This window comes from Triturus cristatus, chromosome 7, assembly GCF_964204655.1.
Source record: "Triturus cristatus chromosome 7, aTriCri1.1, whole genome shotgun sequence".
Lineage (NCBI taxonomy): Eukaryota > Metazoa > Chordata > Amphibia > Caudata > Salamandridae > Triturus > Triturus cristatus.
This window is the reverse complement of record NC_140590.1, coordinates 704,245,471-704,260,985: the sequence shown is the minus strand read 5'-3', so window position 1 is coordinate 704,260,985 and position 15,515 is coordinate 704,245,471.

The window sequence follows — 15,515 nt, the reverse complement described above, 5'->3', positions numbered from 1 at the left end:
CACAGTTTTTGAGATTAGTCAGAAGAAGCAAACACAAATATAAAACTAGAAAGTTGATTTCGCTATAACAGATTGATTTATGAGGTTAAAGGTGTTACGTATTAATGCCAATATAAAATTACATTTGAGAAGGAACCAAACTGATGCACAAAGAATGTGAAAGGGGCAGTTACATAATTTGCGAAATTTTGCACATTTGATCTATTTTGCACAAATGATTTGTTTACATATATATATCAAGAATGTTTACAAGTGACTATGCCCTACACTGTAGTTTTAAGTGGTTTTATATATTTTTTTAATACAAAAAAGTATATATATATATATTTTTATACAGAAAATGTTCTTAGCGATATTTCTATGTATTTATTGTATTTATATTATCCACTGTAAAAAGGTATTTTACAATACTGCATTTTAAGCAGTTTAAAATAACAGCTCACAAGTGCAATTAAGTCTGTTTTACCTCATGAATGTTAACAAACACCAACCTCGTATTAACACATGATGTGAGAAGCGAAGTATCTCTACTATGTTTATTTGGTGATGGTCACGTGATATATGATGCAATTGGTTAAAAGTAATGGCGGATGTAATACCCTGTGTGTGATCAAGGGCACTCAGTGCTCGAAACGCGTCGCAGAGGGAGGTAAATGAAATAAAATCTTCCTGCCTGAGCCGTGAGGGTCCGTTTCTCCTTTTCTTTCGCGTTGGGATAAGCTGTGAAAGCTGTGGAAGCTGAAAGCAGAAACTGCGTGACAGTGTGGAGACTGTACTATTTATATATATATATATATATATATATATATATATATATATTCACTCAAAAAACCATAGGTTTCACACATGTTATAGTTAGGTGGATATTTCACTCGTAAAAAACCAATGAATTTCCACCGTTATAGTTAGTTCAGATAACTATAACTTGCGCGCCCGCAATCCTCTGCTCATGACGTCACATATTACATCACTCATGACATGGTCAGTGGCATCACTCTTCACATCACTGATGACATCATCCTTGTGATAGAGTGGCGGTCGCGCAAGTTATAGTTATCTGAACTAACTATAACGATGGAATTTCATTGGTTTTTTACGAGTAAAATATCCACCTAACTATAACATGTGTGAAACCTATGGTTTTTTAAGTGAATTTGCAAGGTTTTTTAAATGCTAATTCCGAACTATAACGTGTGTGAAACCTATGGTTTTTTCAGTGAATTTGTACGGTTTTTTAAATGCTAGGTTATGTATGTATTATTATTTTTTTTATATATTTATTTTTCAATAAACTACGCATTAATTATTATTTTTTTTAAATGGTTTTTCACCGTGCGCGCACGGTGCGCACACCCCCGCGATTAAAAAAAAAAAAAATTAAATGTTTTTTTCTGCCTTCGGGGTCCTTCAGGGACCCCTTGACAAAGGCGAGAGGGTCAGGAACTCTCTACCCTGCCCCCTTTTCACGTTCGCCACCTTCCTTTTCCACTCTCGCACTGAAAACAAACAAAATGGCGGCCAACACTTCCTGATTTCGACCGATTCGAACGTTGACTGACATGTAGCAACCAATCAGAATTACGCTCGCACGGTGCGCGGCTATAGATATGTATGTGCTTTTAACTGCAATTTTCTCAGGAACTACTGAACAGATTGACTCCATATATGCAAAAGGCACATCCCTGACCTGAGGACTACCTCTCTGCCAAATTTCAAGTAATTCTGTTCAGCCGTTCGGGCTGTACCTTCGACTAAAGGTCCTATGGGAAAATGCATGGGGAAAACGTGTTTTGGGACCCCCCTTTTTTCTCGGCCTCCGCTTGACGAATCCCCCCGAGACTTTCAGGGTAGGAGCTGAGCGGAGCGCCCCATTAGTTTTGAAAATTTCGCAAAGATTCATCAACCGGCGCCAAAGTTATTCAAAATAGAATTTTGAGATTTCCTATGGAAACACGGTCCTAACTATAACTATCTACTGGCGACCGCCAGTAGATAATATATATATATATATATATATATTCACTGAAAAAACCATAGGTTTCACACATGTTATAGTTAGCGGAAATTTTACTGATAAAAAACCAATGAAATTCCCCCGTTATAGTTAGTGCAGGCAACTATAACTCACGCAATCCTCTGCTGATGCTAATACTGTATTTAGACACTTATTTGCCCATGTCTTCTTCCATACATTTTTAGCTATACATATATTACAAATATTTTTTTTCATAAAGACACATATGTCATCAGCAGAAGATCTAAGAGCCAATCAGAATCGCGCTCGCGCACGCCACCGTACGCGTACGGTAAGCGTACCGTAAGCGCACCGTAAGCTGGCTCAGATATATATATTGATTTAAAGGCTATTTTCTCAGAATCTACTGAACAGATTTACACCAAACCTACAAAAGGCACTTCCTTGACCTGAGGACTACCTCTCTGCCAAATTTCTAGTAATTCTGTTCAGCCGTTCAGGCTGTAGCCCTGTCTAAAGGTCCTATGGAAAAATGCATGGGAAAAACGCGTTTTGGGACCCCCCTTTTATCTCAGCCCCCGCTTGACGAATCCCCCCGAGACTTTCAGGGTAGGAGCGGAGCGTAGCGCCCCACCTATTTTGAAAAATTTGCGATGATTCGTCGACCGGCGCCAAAGTTATTCAAAATAGAATGTTGCGGATTTCCTATGGAAACGTGGTCCTAACTATAACTACCTACTGGCGACCGCCAGTAGGTAATATATTCACTGAAAAAACCATAGGTTTCACACACGTTATAGTTACGAATTAGCATTTAAAAAACCTTGCAAATTCACTTAAAAAACCATAGGTTTCACACATGTTATAGTTAGCTGGACATTTCACTCGTAAAAAACCAATGAAATTACCCCGTTATAGTTAGTGCAGGCAACTATAACTCACGCGACCACAATCCTCTGCTGATGACGTCAGATATTACATCACTGTATTTAGACACTTATTTACCCATGTCTTCTTCCATTAATCTTTAGCTATACATATATTACAAATATTTATTTTTCATAAAGACACATATGTCATCAGTGATGTAATATCTGACATCATCAGCAGAGGATTGCGGTCGCGTGAGTTATAGTTGCCTGCACTAACTATAACGGGGGAATTTCATTGGTATTTACGAGGGAAATGTCCAGCTAACTATAACATGTGTGAAACCTATGGTTTTTTAAGTGAATTTGCAAGGTTTTTTAAATGCTAATTCGTAACTATAACGTGTGTGAAACCTATGTTTTTTTAGTGAATTTGTACGTTTTTTTAAATGCTAAGTTATGTATTTATTTATTTTCAGGTTTTTTACCGTGCTCCCACCGTGCGCGCGCTGTGGGCACTCGGAGCGCGCACCCACGGTCCTTCTGTGACCCCATGACCAAGGGTAGGGGGTCAGGAACTGTCCACTCTGCCCCCTTTTCACGTTCTCCACCTTTTTTTTCACCCCCTCAGACTGCGAGAGACAAAATGGCGGCCGACACTTCCTGGTTTCGACCGATTCGAATGTTTACCGACATCTAACAACCAATCAGAATTGCGCTCGCGCACGGCAGGGTGCGTGCACAGTGCGCGCATGGTGCGCGCGTCTAGATATTGATATGCTTTTAAATGCTATTTTCTCAGGAAATACTGAACAGATTTAGACCAGACCTGCAAAAGGCACTTCCTTGACCTTATGGCTACCTCTCTGCCAAATTTCACGTAACTCTGTTCAGCCGTTCGGGCTGTAGCTGCGACTAAAGGTCCTATGGAAAAATGCATGGGGAAAACGCATTTTGGGACCCCCCCTTTTTCTCGGCCCCCGCTTGACGAATCACCCCGAGACTTTCAGGGTAGGAGCTGAATGGAGCGCCCCATTAGTTTTGAAAATTTCGCGAGGATTCGTCAACCGGCGCCAAAGTTATTCAAAATAGAATTTTGAGATTTCCTATGGAAACTAGGTTGTAACTATAACTATCTACTGGCGACCGCCAGTAGATAATATATACTTATATATATATATTTCCATTTCTCCGTCACCAACATCCATTCCACAAGACGAAGATAGACCCGGATTGTCCTTGCATTGGTAATAGGTTCGGATGCTTTTGTGCAAAATACAACGCCTTACAGTACAATGATGAATATCAGTGTGCAAAATAGCGCTGAACTCGGTAAATATATACATAAATAAATATATAAATATATACATATTCATGAATAAAATCATAGCATTGATAAAATACTATAAAAATGCTAAAAAATCCTCAGCTAAAACGTTATGTTATTTAAAACCAATGAACCTCATAGAGTTGGCAGCATAATTGCGAATCCAATCATTTCTAGAGTACACAGTTAAACATATATAGCTTGGTTGTCATTAATTCAATTTAGACTTAAATGCCGAATAATAATATCAATAGCTCAGAGGAACATTAACCGAGTTATTGCAACATTGAGAACTCATTACATGCATAAAAATTCCTAATTATCCGCCCCAGTGGGCCCAAACATCCTCTTGTGGGAAAATATAAAGTGCAAAAGGTGATGTACAAAGTACGCCTTTTTACATCCAATCACAGCCGTGAATATGGTATGTAAACATATGAATATATTATCATTGGTCCCCTCTACTTATGCACATGCTTTAAAATCATCAGATTCTTTAAAAACTTGTATCAGGAGGCAGCAGTTTCAATGAATTAAGATATCTGCCAGTAATTATTCATTATTTTTTTTTTGTCCTCATATGCCACCAAGGTTCTATATGCGCAATCAATAGGCTTACAAGCAATATGCTGTCACAGTTCATACCAACTGGGAGGGACAGACATGGAACGGGGGCCTCGTCCCACAGCAATAGGGCTTGACATACCAGCGATCACCATACCATAACCTCAGGAGTTCCGGCAGGGTGCTACCTAAGTGCTGAAAAAGGAATCAGAGCACCGCTTATACCAAGCAGTGGGATAGATGGCTTAATCATTGGACCTGGGGAAAAAAAAAAAAAAAAACCCAGAGTCTCACTGATCCCATTTAAGAAGGTGCCAAAAAGATCTTTTGTCTGGATTCCCTGCTCTAGCCAAATCAAACTTAGAAACATGCAGGGCAGAGGCGTACCATTCATTGATAGAAGGAGGTGAAGGGTCCTTCCACTTTCTGCATATCTCCCTTCTAGCCAGTAGTATAACGTAAAATACTAGCTTCTTCGCAAAGCTGGAGACCTCCTCAAAGATTCCGAAAATCACCAACTGGGGATCTAAAGTTATTTTGGAGTCATAGCATTGATAAAATACCATAAAAATGCTAAAAAATCCTCAGCTAAAACGTTATGTTATTTAAAACCAATGAACCTCATAGAGTTGGCAGCATAATTGCGAATCCAATCATTTCTAGAGTACACAGTTAAACATATATAGCTTGGTTGTCATTAATTCAATTTAGACTTAAATGCCGAATAATAATATCAATAGCTCAGAGGAACATTAACCGAGTTATTGCAACATTGAGAACTCATTACATGCATAAAAATTCCTAATTATCCGCCCCGGTGGGCCCAAACACCCTCTTGTGGGAAAATATAAAGTGCAAAAGGTGATGTACAAAGTACGCCTTTTTACATCCAATCACAGCCGTGAATATGGTATGTAAACATATGAATATATTATCATTGGTCCCCTCTACTTATGCACATGCTTTAAAATCATCAGATTCTTTAAAAACTTGTATCAGGAGGCAGCAGTTTCAATGAATTAAGATATCTGCCAGTAATTATTCATTATTAAAGACAGGTAAAAAAGTCCTCACTAGCATTCAACCCCTGGGGTGTCTTATTATCCAGTTTGAGTATATATCTTGTTTCCATTTGGCACAATATTCGTTCACGATTGCCACCCCTTCTCAGTGGCAAAACCGTGTCAATAACAAAATATTTAAGATGCAACAAATTATTCTCATGGCACTCCCTAAAGTGCCTCGCCACCGGGTATGCAGCATCGCTGTTAGTGATGGCTCTAATGTGCTGGAGCACCCGTTTGTGAACCTGCAGTTTCGTGCTCCCAACGTACCGCAGGCCACAAGAGCACTCCAGCACATATATCGCATACTCCGTTTGACAGTTTAGAGCCTTAGTGATTTTCACTGGATTCATCTGAAATGGCGATTGGTATAGTTGTGTACTAATCCCGTACTTACAGGCTTTGCATGTGGCACATTTGATAAAACCCTTTCTATTGTTAAGCCATGTGCTAGTAAGTCTGACCTCTGGACTGCTCTTAACTAGGAAACTGCTCATAGATCGCGCTCTTCTAAATGCGATACTGGGGGATTTCATCATCACTTTACCCAAGACTGGGTCATTGCAGACCAATGGCCAACTCCTATTGATAATCCTACGTAATGTTTTGTGCTGCAGATTGTAGGTTAATATCAGTCGAGTAGGCTGATCCTGATCAATATCAATGGTGGCTTTATTCCTCAATGCATCCGATCTCTGTATTTTGTTAGCCTTAGTCATAGCTTGGTTCAGGATATTTTCAGAATATCCTCTGTCTAGAAATCTCTCTTTACTCTCCAGCTGAGCTGAGATGCATTCCCTGTCTGAGCTACAGATCCTACGAATCCTCAACATTTCCCCAAACGGTATACTATTGATTAAGTGTGCAGGATGATGACTTTGTGCATGTAGGACTGTATTGCCGGATGTGGGCTTTCTATGAAGTCGTGTTTCTAATCTGTTATTAGATACAAATACCTCCACATCCAAATAAAATATACTGCTCTTACTCATCATAGCCGTAAATTTAAGATTTAAATCATTGATGTTCAATTTCACAATAAAATCTTGTGCTGCCTGTTCCGTGCCATTCCAAATTAAAAATAAGTCATCGATATACCTATACCAGCAAACAATCTGAGTTCTTAAAATATCTCCGTGGATTGCCATGAGGACCTGCTCCTCCCAGAGTCCCATATGCAAGCAGGCATAACTCGGAGAGAAGCAAGCCCCCATGGCAACGCCCCTGAGCTGTTGATAAATTTGATTGTGGAACAAAAAAAAGTTGTTTTCCAGACAATTAGAAATCATATTCAAGATCATTTTGTTATGTAAATGTCTGTTAATGGGTCGTGTACTCAAGAAATGTTCCACAGCTTTCAAACCGTCCTTATGATGAATGCTCGTATAGAGCGAAGTCTCATTTTAGGAGATTAACACATATCCTGGTTCCCATTTTACATGATTGATTTTGCCAAGAAAATCAAATCCCCAGTATCTTGTATGTAAGAAGGTAATTTCTTGACATGCTCCTGTAAAAAGAAATCAACAAATTTCGAGGCATTTTCCATAATATATATATTTGTGTTTTAAAAAAATATATATTTTCACTTTACTTCATTACTTTACTTCCCGTTCTGGGAAGAGCTCCAGGGTCCGGTTGCTGGTGGGCCTGGCCTTGCCCTATGGCCTCTGCAGCCCCGATTCACACCTCATTAAATCCTGCTGTGCTGCTTAAATGAGATGAAGCAGCACCGCAGGAGAGTTTAAAGAATTGAACGCTGTTCCTGTTTCTAAGAGAGCTGGTCGAAATGTGAGCCTGCACAACACTGTGATTAACGTGCAGGTTCACCCGACCCTCCCTTAAAAACCAGGACATAACCCAGGCACTACCCAAAAACCCAGACATTTGTACAATTTGGAGAAAATTGTCGGGACACTGGGACACTTCTCCAAAAGCAGGGACCGTCCGGGAAATCCGGGACGGCTGGTCACCCTAATGTTATCCCGCTACTAACGTAAACTACTATGGGGCCGATTCCGATGGCCGGTCGGACAGCTGTCTGTAGCCTTACCCTGCGACCGACACGTACCCGGAGCCGGTCCGTCCTGTAGAGTAAGTACGATGCGCATAACTGCCAAAAAAACGACCGACGCGTAGGCTGTGAATCAAGCCCCATTCTCCGTCCGAGCCGTAACTTCCAAAGAGGAACCGTGTTGCCCGGAAGCAGTATCCATAGCAGTTTCCGGCATGACAAGTACGATGCGTACTTCCTACGCTCCGGACGGATCGTCACGTACGGCACGTCACAGCATCCGGAAAACAAGAAATATCAGCTACGATTCGCGCCACAAATCAATGCACGGCTACGAGATGGATCAGCTTGCAGAGGGTACGAGACGGAGCAACAAGCAGCGTGTACGACACGAATACATCATAAATCCCATCGCGCAGGTCATACCAGTACTCTACATCTATGACCGGATCAGGGACCGACGCCGACGGCGCAGGCGGTAAGTCAGACACCTACCACATAAACAAACGACACATACCCGCAAAATGGCACACACACACAGGGGATCCATATCCTGGCCACTAACAACAGCCCACCATAGGGGTTGCATGGCCAGCACCACTAACACCCCCACCCATAGGGGGCCTGTTGACCATCACTACTGCCACCCCCACCCATAGGGACTATGTTGCCCATCACCCCTGCCACCCCCACTCACAGGGGACCTGTTGCTCATCACCCCTGCCACCCCCACCCATAGGGCTTATGTTGCCCATCACCCCTGCCACCCCCACTCACAGGGGACCTGTTGTTCATCACTACTGCCACCCCAGCCATAGGGCTTATGTTGCCCATCACCCCTGCCACCCCCAGCCATAGGGCTTATGTTGCCCACCACCCCTGCCACCCCCACTCACAGGGGACCTGTTGCTCATCACTACTCCCACCCCCACCCATAGGGCTTATGTTGCCCATCACTCCTGCCACCCCCACTCACAGGGGACCTGTTGCTCATCACCCCTGCCACCCCCACCGATAGGGCTTATGTTGCCCATCACCCCTGCCACCCCCAGCCATAGGGCTTATGTTGCCCATCACCCCTGTCACCCCCACTCACAGGGCTTATGTTGTCCATCACCCCTGCCACCCCAACTCTCAGGGGACCTGTTGCACATCACCCCTGCCATCCACACCCATAGTGCTTATGTTGCCCATCACCCCTGCCACCCCTACTCACAGGGCTTATGTTGCCCATCACCCCTGCCACCCCCACTCACAGGGCTTATGTTTCCCATCACCCCTGCCACCCCCACTCACAGGGCTTATGTTGCCCATCACCCCTGCCACCCCCACTCACAGGGGACCTGTTGCTCATCACTACTGCCACCCCCACTCACAGGGCTTATGTTGCCCATCACCCCTGTCACCCCCACTCACAGGGGACCTGTTGCCCATCACCCCTGCCACCCCCACTCACAGGGGACCTGTTGCCCATCACCCCTGCCACCCACACCCATAGTGCTTATGTTGCCCATCACCCCTGCTACCCCCACTCACAGGGCTTATGTTGCCCATCACCCCTGCCACCCCCAACTCACAGGGGACCTGTTGCTCATCAATACTGCCACTCCCACCCATAGGGCTTATGTTGCCCATCACCCCTGCCACCCCCACTCACAGGGGATCTGTTGCTCATCACTACTGCCACCCCCACCCATAGGGCTTATGTTGCCCATCACCCCTGCCACCCCCACCCATAGGGCTTATGTTGCCCATCCCCCCTGCCATCCCCACTCACAGGGGACCTGTTGCTCATCACTACTGCCACCCCCACCCATAGTGCTTATGTTGCCCATCACCCCTGCCACCCCCAGCCATAGGGCTTATGTTGCCCATCACCCCTGCCACCCCCACTCACAGGGGACCTGTTGCTCATCACTACTTCCACCCCACCCATAGTGCTTATGTTGCCCATCACCCCTGCCACCCCCGACCATAGGGCTTATGTTGCCCATCACCCCTGCCACCCCCAGCCATAGTGCTTATGTTGCCCGTCACCCCTGCCACCCCCACTCACAGGGCTTATGTTGCCCATCACCCCTGCCACCCCCACTCACAGGGGACCTGTTGCCCATCACCCCTGCCACCCACACCCATAGTGCTTATGTTGCCCATTACCCCTGCCACCCACACCCATAGGGACTATGTTGCCCATCACCCCTGTTAACCCCAGCCATAGGCCTTATGTTGCCCATCACCCCTGCCACCCCCACTCACAGGGGACCTGTTTCCCATCACCCCTGCCACCCACACCTATAGTGCTTATGTTGCCCATCACCCCTGCCACCCCCACTCACAGGGGACCTGTTGCTTATCACTACTGCCACCCCCACCCATAGGATGGGTGATGCGCAACACATCCAGCATACCCAAAAATCAGGTATGTCCGCAAAATACATCCCCCATGATATCATGACAACAGTGTGTAGTCTGTGACAAATGCCCACAACAGTGATTATGGCTACGAGCAGAAAATGTAAGTAACAGCACATGTGTGACGAACACATGAGTGTGACATACACAAGGCAAGCGTCACCATAGCACTGTGGCAATGTAAAAAGAACACCCCCTCACTGTGTAGAGCAGAAGTTAAGTGGGGGCTCACAAAATGCAGCAAATGTGGAGCATTGTGGTGATGGTCCCAAACCCCCCTCAACACAGTGACCAAAAGGTAAGTGTCATCATGGTAAAAGCTGCAAATAACAAACAGCATGTATGATCCCTGCTCCCAACACATCAAACATTTCTAGGGCAAACTAGTGGTTGTGTCCCATACACACAGAGATATGGTGAGGCTAACAGTGCTGTGAAAACATAACACTCTCGGCCATGTGCAGACAAGCACCACACATGGCGGCTGACAATGCACACAGCGTACAATGACACAACAGCAGAAGTGACCATCACCAAGCATGCACACATCTCGAAAATAGACACACCAATCAAAACAACATGTGTAGACTGTAGGTGTCAGCTCACAAACTCACATTCCATGCCAGCAATGGCACCCAACAACCAGGATGAATGTGTACAATGATGTGAAATGTCTCACAGGGACAGCATGCAAAATCACACAAACAGCATCCAGACCAAGGCCCACAACAGCAATACCAATGCACTGGTGCAGATGCACAAACAGGCAAACTCACACTGCACATCGGACACAACATGTGTGTGTGTGTCACAGTATCCCCAGGTAACTACACAACACATGAGGGGGGCTGAACCACAGTGACACAGATGTGGACACAGTGCCATACAAAAGTAAACCATCATTGGGACACCCTCAGTTGGCAATCAGGCGTTGGGAGATGAGAGGGAGCACAACAGACACATGTGACACAAGCTGGAATGAACACCAACTAACACAGCAAGAGACTGACACACAACACCACTACCCCCAGGGAACAGACAGTGGGGTGACACAAGCATGCATGACACCTCCACTGTGATGCTAAAGGCAGATGTCGTACAAACTGGGAAACCCAGACTTGTGTCCTGTGCCACAAACGTACATCACACATACACAAACACAAATCACTCACCATGGCCCCTCATCCATGGACAAACAGAGCTAGGGGACCATCCATGCAAACATTCACATCAGTCCACCATCAACACCACACACCTGAACTGCAACAATGTGTATCTGTGAAGTCCACATGGACAGGTGACATTGCACATGCACCCATGACAAACACAGGAATGTTGCCAGGAACTAAGGTGCACACACTCATCACACAAGGACTGTTTACAACCCTGGGGAATGACAGACACACTGCACAGTATGCGGTACATGGCCGTGACCTCAAAGGTCATGTGACCTTCAGAATCCCTGCCACAGTCCCAGGACTATGCAGATGCTAAGGAGGAACACAAGGCACCCATGCTGACACCTGCCAGCATCGCTGCCATGAACCCGACAAGTGGGAGCAGTCACACACACATATAAATGTCTCAATCACTGAGAACTACCACCTAGGGACAACTACATGATATTGTGAACAAGCAAGTGCCTTGAGGAACCCTGACTGTGTCCCATCTGTGTCTGACAACATCATCAACACTCAGAACTGACAAATCACAATGATGATACACCAATTAACAGTAGTGAGTCATGCACCCACACATCTGGTAGCCCATTGGAAAAGTAGTGGGATTAACCCAGTACCACTCAGCTAGCATCAACAACAGGAACATATCAAGGGAACACTGTCTGTGTATGAACAGGGATGTGGACACACACATGCACATACAACACACACCATGGGCCCAAGCCATGTCACTGGACAACATACTAACTTGAGGGGACACAACTCCTGTGGGAGGGCAGCTGTGCCAAACATATTCACCGCAAGTCCCACTCATGTCTGCAGAACACTTGGCCAGTCAGCCATCAGTTACCACACAATGAAGGCTCTGGTCAGAACAGCCTGGGTATGGGAGTCTCCCCTAAGTCAACTGCACATACCCCAAACATATGTCTAGCAAGTTGCACAGAGGACCCAGTTGCTCCTATTACAATGATGGCCACACCTGTAGGACCTGTAGTGATGAGCACGAAGTATGTTGAAGTGACAATTTGGACAATGGTAAGGACATCATATGTGTAGGGGTGCAAGCCACAGATGTGACCATGGCAATGAAATGCTCACAGAGAGATGTACACAAATACTTGAACCAGACACACCCAGGTAGCTGCAAAGGATGACATGGATACCCACCAGAATAGGATACACATCTCATGGACCACAGGGAGTACCTCACATCAACACATCAGTATGCAACATTTTAAACCAAGCATTACAGGTGCAAGGGCATGTAAAACAACATCAACATGATGTACAGCTAAATCAAGTTCACAGGGACAAAGTAAAAAGCTTTATTCAGCATATGAAAAGTGAAACGTCTGTTCCAACAAAAGGCCAATGGTCAGTCCATGTCCAAATGGCAAGGAGTGAACTAGAGTGACAAATTCAGTATATGAAATGCTAAACGTCTGTGCAACCAAAAAGCCAATGGCCAGTCCATGTCAAAATGCCAAGGAGTGAACTAGAGTGACAACTGTCACACCTTGCTTGCCTGCACTGCTAAGGACCGGGGTCATCACCTCGGAGGGGCATACATGGGGCAGGCCAGGCACCGCAGGGACAGGATCATGGCGCAGCAGAAGGAGGCAGTGAAGAGGTGGGGGATGCAGGCGAGACACTTGCAACTGCAGTGGAGATGACTGAAGTGGTGGGTGCTGTCACAACTGTGGGGCACAAGTCAGATGGGGTGGGTGCCGGCACAACTCCAGTGGGCAGGTCAGATGAAGTGGATTGGCCCACCACTGCAGTGCCGAAGTCAGACGGGGTGGTCGTGGACACCAAAGCAGTGCCTACATCCATGGGAGCGGAATGGGGGACAGGTGAGGTCTGCAGGGCAGGGGGTGGGGACACGGTCCCCACATCAGTGGCACCAACTGTCTGACCAGGTGTGGAGGAGCAAGTGCTAGGGGGGGATGGCCTTAGCATTTTGGGGATGGTGTATCTGTGTGTGGGGGAACCCGGGGCAGGGAGTGGCGGGGGAACCTCTGGAGTGGTGACCTGGGGGATGGAGGACGGAGACTTTGCCTTGGAGCTGCGTGCTGGTGGGGGGCTCTTGCTCTTCTTGCGCCGGGGGGACTTGCGGGTGGGCGTCTCGGTCTGACTGCGCCTGGGGGAGGGTGTCCGGGTGTGAGGGGCACTCCCTTCTGTGTGTGGGGACTTCCTCTTCCCCTTGTAATCAGGATCTGCTGGGTCGGTGGGGAATAGGCCAAGGTCACAGAGGAAGAGCTTCTGGGGGGATGCAGGCGAGACACTTGCAACTGCAGTGGAGATGACTGAAGTGGTGGATGCTGTCACAACTGTGGGGCACAAGTCAGATGGGGTGGGTGCCGGCACAACTCCAGTGGGCAGGTCAGATGAAGTGGATTGGCCCACCACTGCAGTGCCGAAGTCAGACGGGGTGGTCGTGGACTCCAAAGCAGTGCCTACATCCATGGGAGCGGAATGGGGGACAGGTGAGGTCTGCAGGGCAGGGGGTGGGGACACGGTCCCCACATCAGTGGCACCAACTGTCTGACCAGGTGTGGAGGAGCAAGTGCTAGGGGGGGATGGCCTTAGCATTTTGGGGATGGTGTATCTGTGTGTGGGGGAACCCGGGGCAGGGAGTGGCGGGGGTACCTCTGGAGTGGTGGCCTGGGGGATGGAGGACGGAGACTTTGCCTTGGAGCTGCGTGCTGGTGGGGGGCTCTTGCTCTTCTTGCGCCGGGGGGACTTGCGGGTGGGCGTCTCGGTCTGACTGCGCCTGGGGGAGGGTGTCCGGGTGTGAGGGGTACTCCCTTCTGTGTGTGGGGACTTCCTCTTCCCCTTGTAATCAGGATCTGCTGGGTCGGTGGGGAATAGGCCAAGGTCACAGAGGAAGAGCTTCTGGGGGGATGGGTTTGCAGGTGAGGCAAGGGAAGGGGGCTGGGAGGGAGAGGTCTCGGAGGACTGTGGCGTGGTTGTGGATGACTGTGTGTGTGTCAGAAAACCAGCCCCTGTGAGTGTGGAATCAGTCCCCTGCGCTTGCTTGTGTGCATGTCTAGCCCTTGGTTTGGGGGACTCTGTGCTTTGGACAGGTAGTGTGCTAGGAATCGTGGGTGGTGCAGGGTTAGGAGGGGTGTGGGACTGTTGGAGGAGGGACACTGTTGCCATCAGGGAGGAGGCCACGGACTGGTTGGGCCTTTGTAGGGTAGACATGCCCGAGGAAATGCCCTCCATGAATGACACCAGTTGTGTCAACAGACCTGTGTGTGCATGGAGGACCTTCAGCATCGACGTCTGCCCTACATGCACCTGTTTAAGTAAGTCCACAGGCTCCTCACTCAGGGCAGCAGGGGACACAGTGGCAAGGGGTGCGGTGCCTGGAACAAAGTAGACATGCTCACGAACACGGGAGCCCACAGGGACCTCTGGGATGGGATCCGATGGGAGGGGGGTGGTGATGGTGGCGGTGGCGGAAACAGCCTCACTAGCTGGTGTTTGGTGGCTGCTGAAACCCGCCTCCACAGGGGAGTCATCCTCAGAGCTGCTCTGGCCTTCAGCTGGGGTGGATGGTGCTGAGGACTCCTCTGTGTGGCTCAACTCGCCCTCCGTGCCACTGGGTCCACCTGACTCCTCTCCTCCTGTCCCTGTTAGGCTCTGTGGCTCCTCCTGGTCCGTGGAGCTGTCCCCTCCTGTGCCCGTGGATGTATCTGGATAGGAATAGGAAGTAACAGAACAACATCAGTCAAAAGTCCGATTGGCCGCACTCTGCTCGTCCTACCAGCGTGTTACCCCAAGGCATTGTGGTCCATGAAGTAGCGTCGGCGAATACGCCTGTGCCAAAGTTTTAAGTGAAAGTAAGTGTCGCGTTAGCCATCCCTGGACACGTGTTTCGAGGTAGTTGCCTCTCGTCAGCAGGGAGTAGGTATATGTGTAGGGTTGCTGCGTAGGCTGCCAAAAAAGTATTCTCAGGTAAAGTACCACTCATGGCGTGCAGGTGCTGATCCATGGGCTCGTCAGCCCCACCGGCTCAAGGGAGCCTGAATACAAACAAAAGTCCAATTGGCCGCACTCTGCTCGTCCTACCAGCGTGTTACCCCAAGGCATTGTGGTCC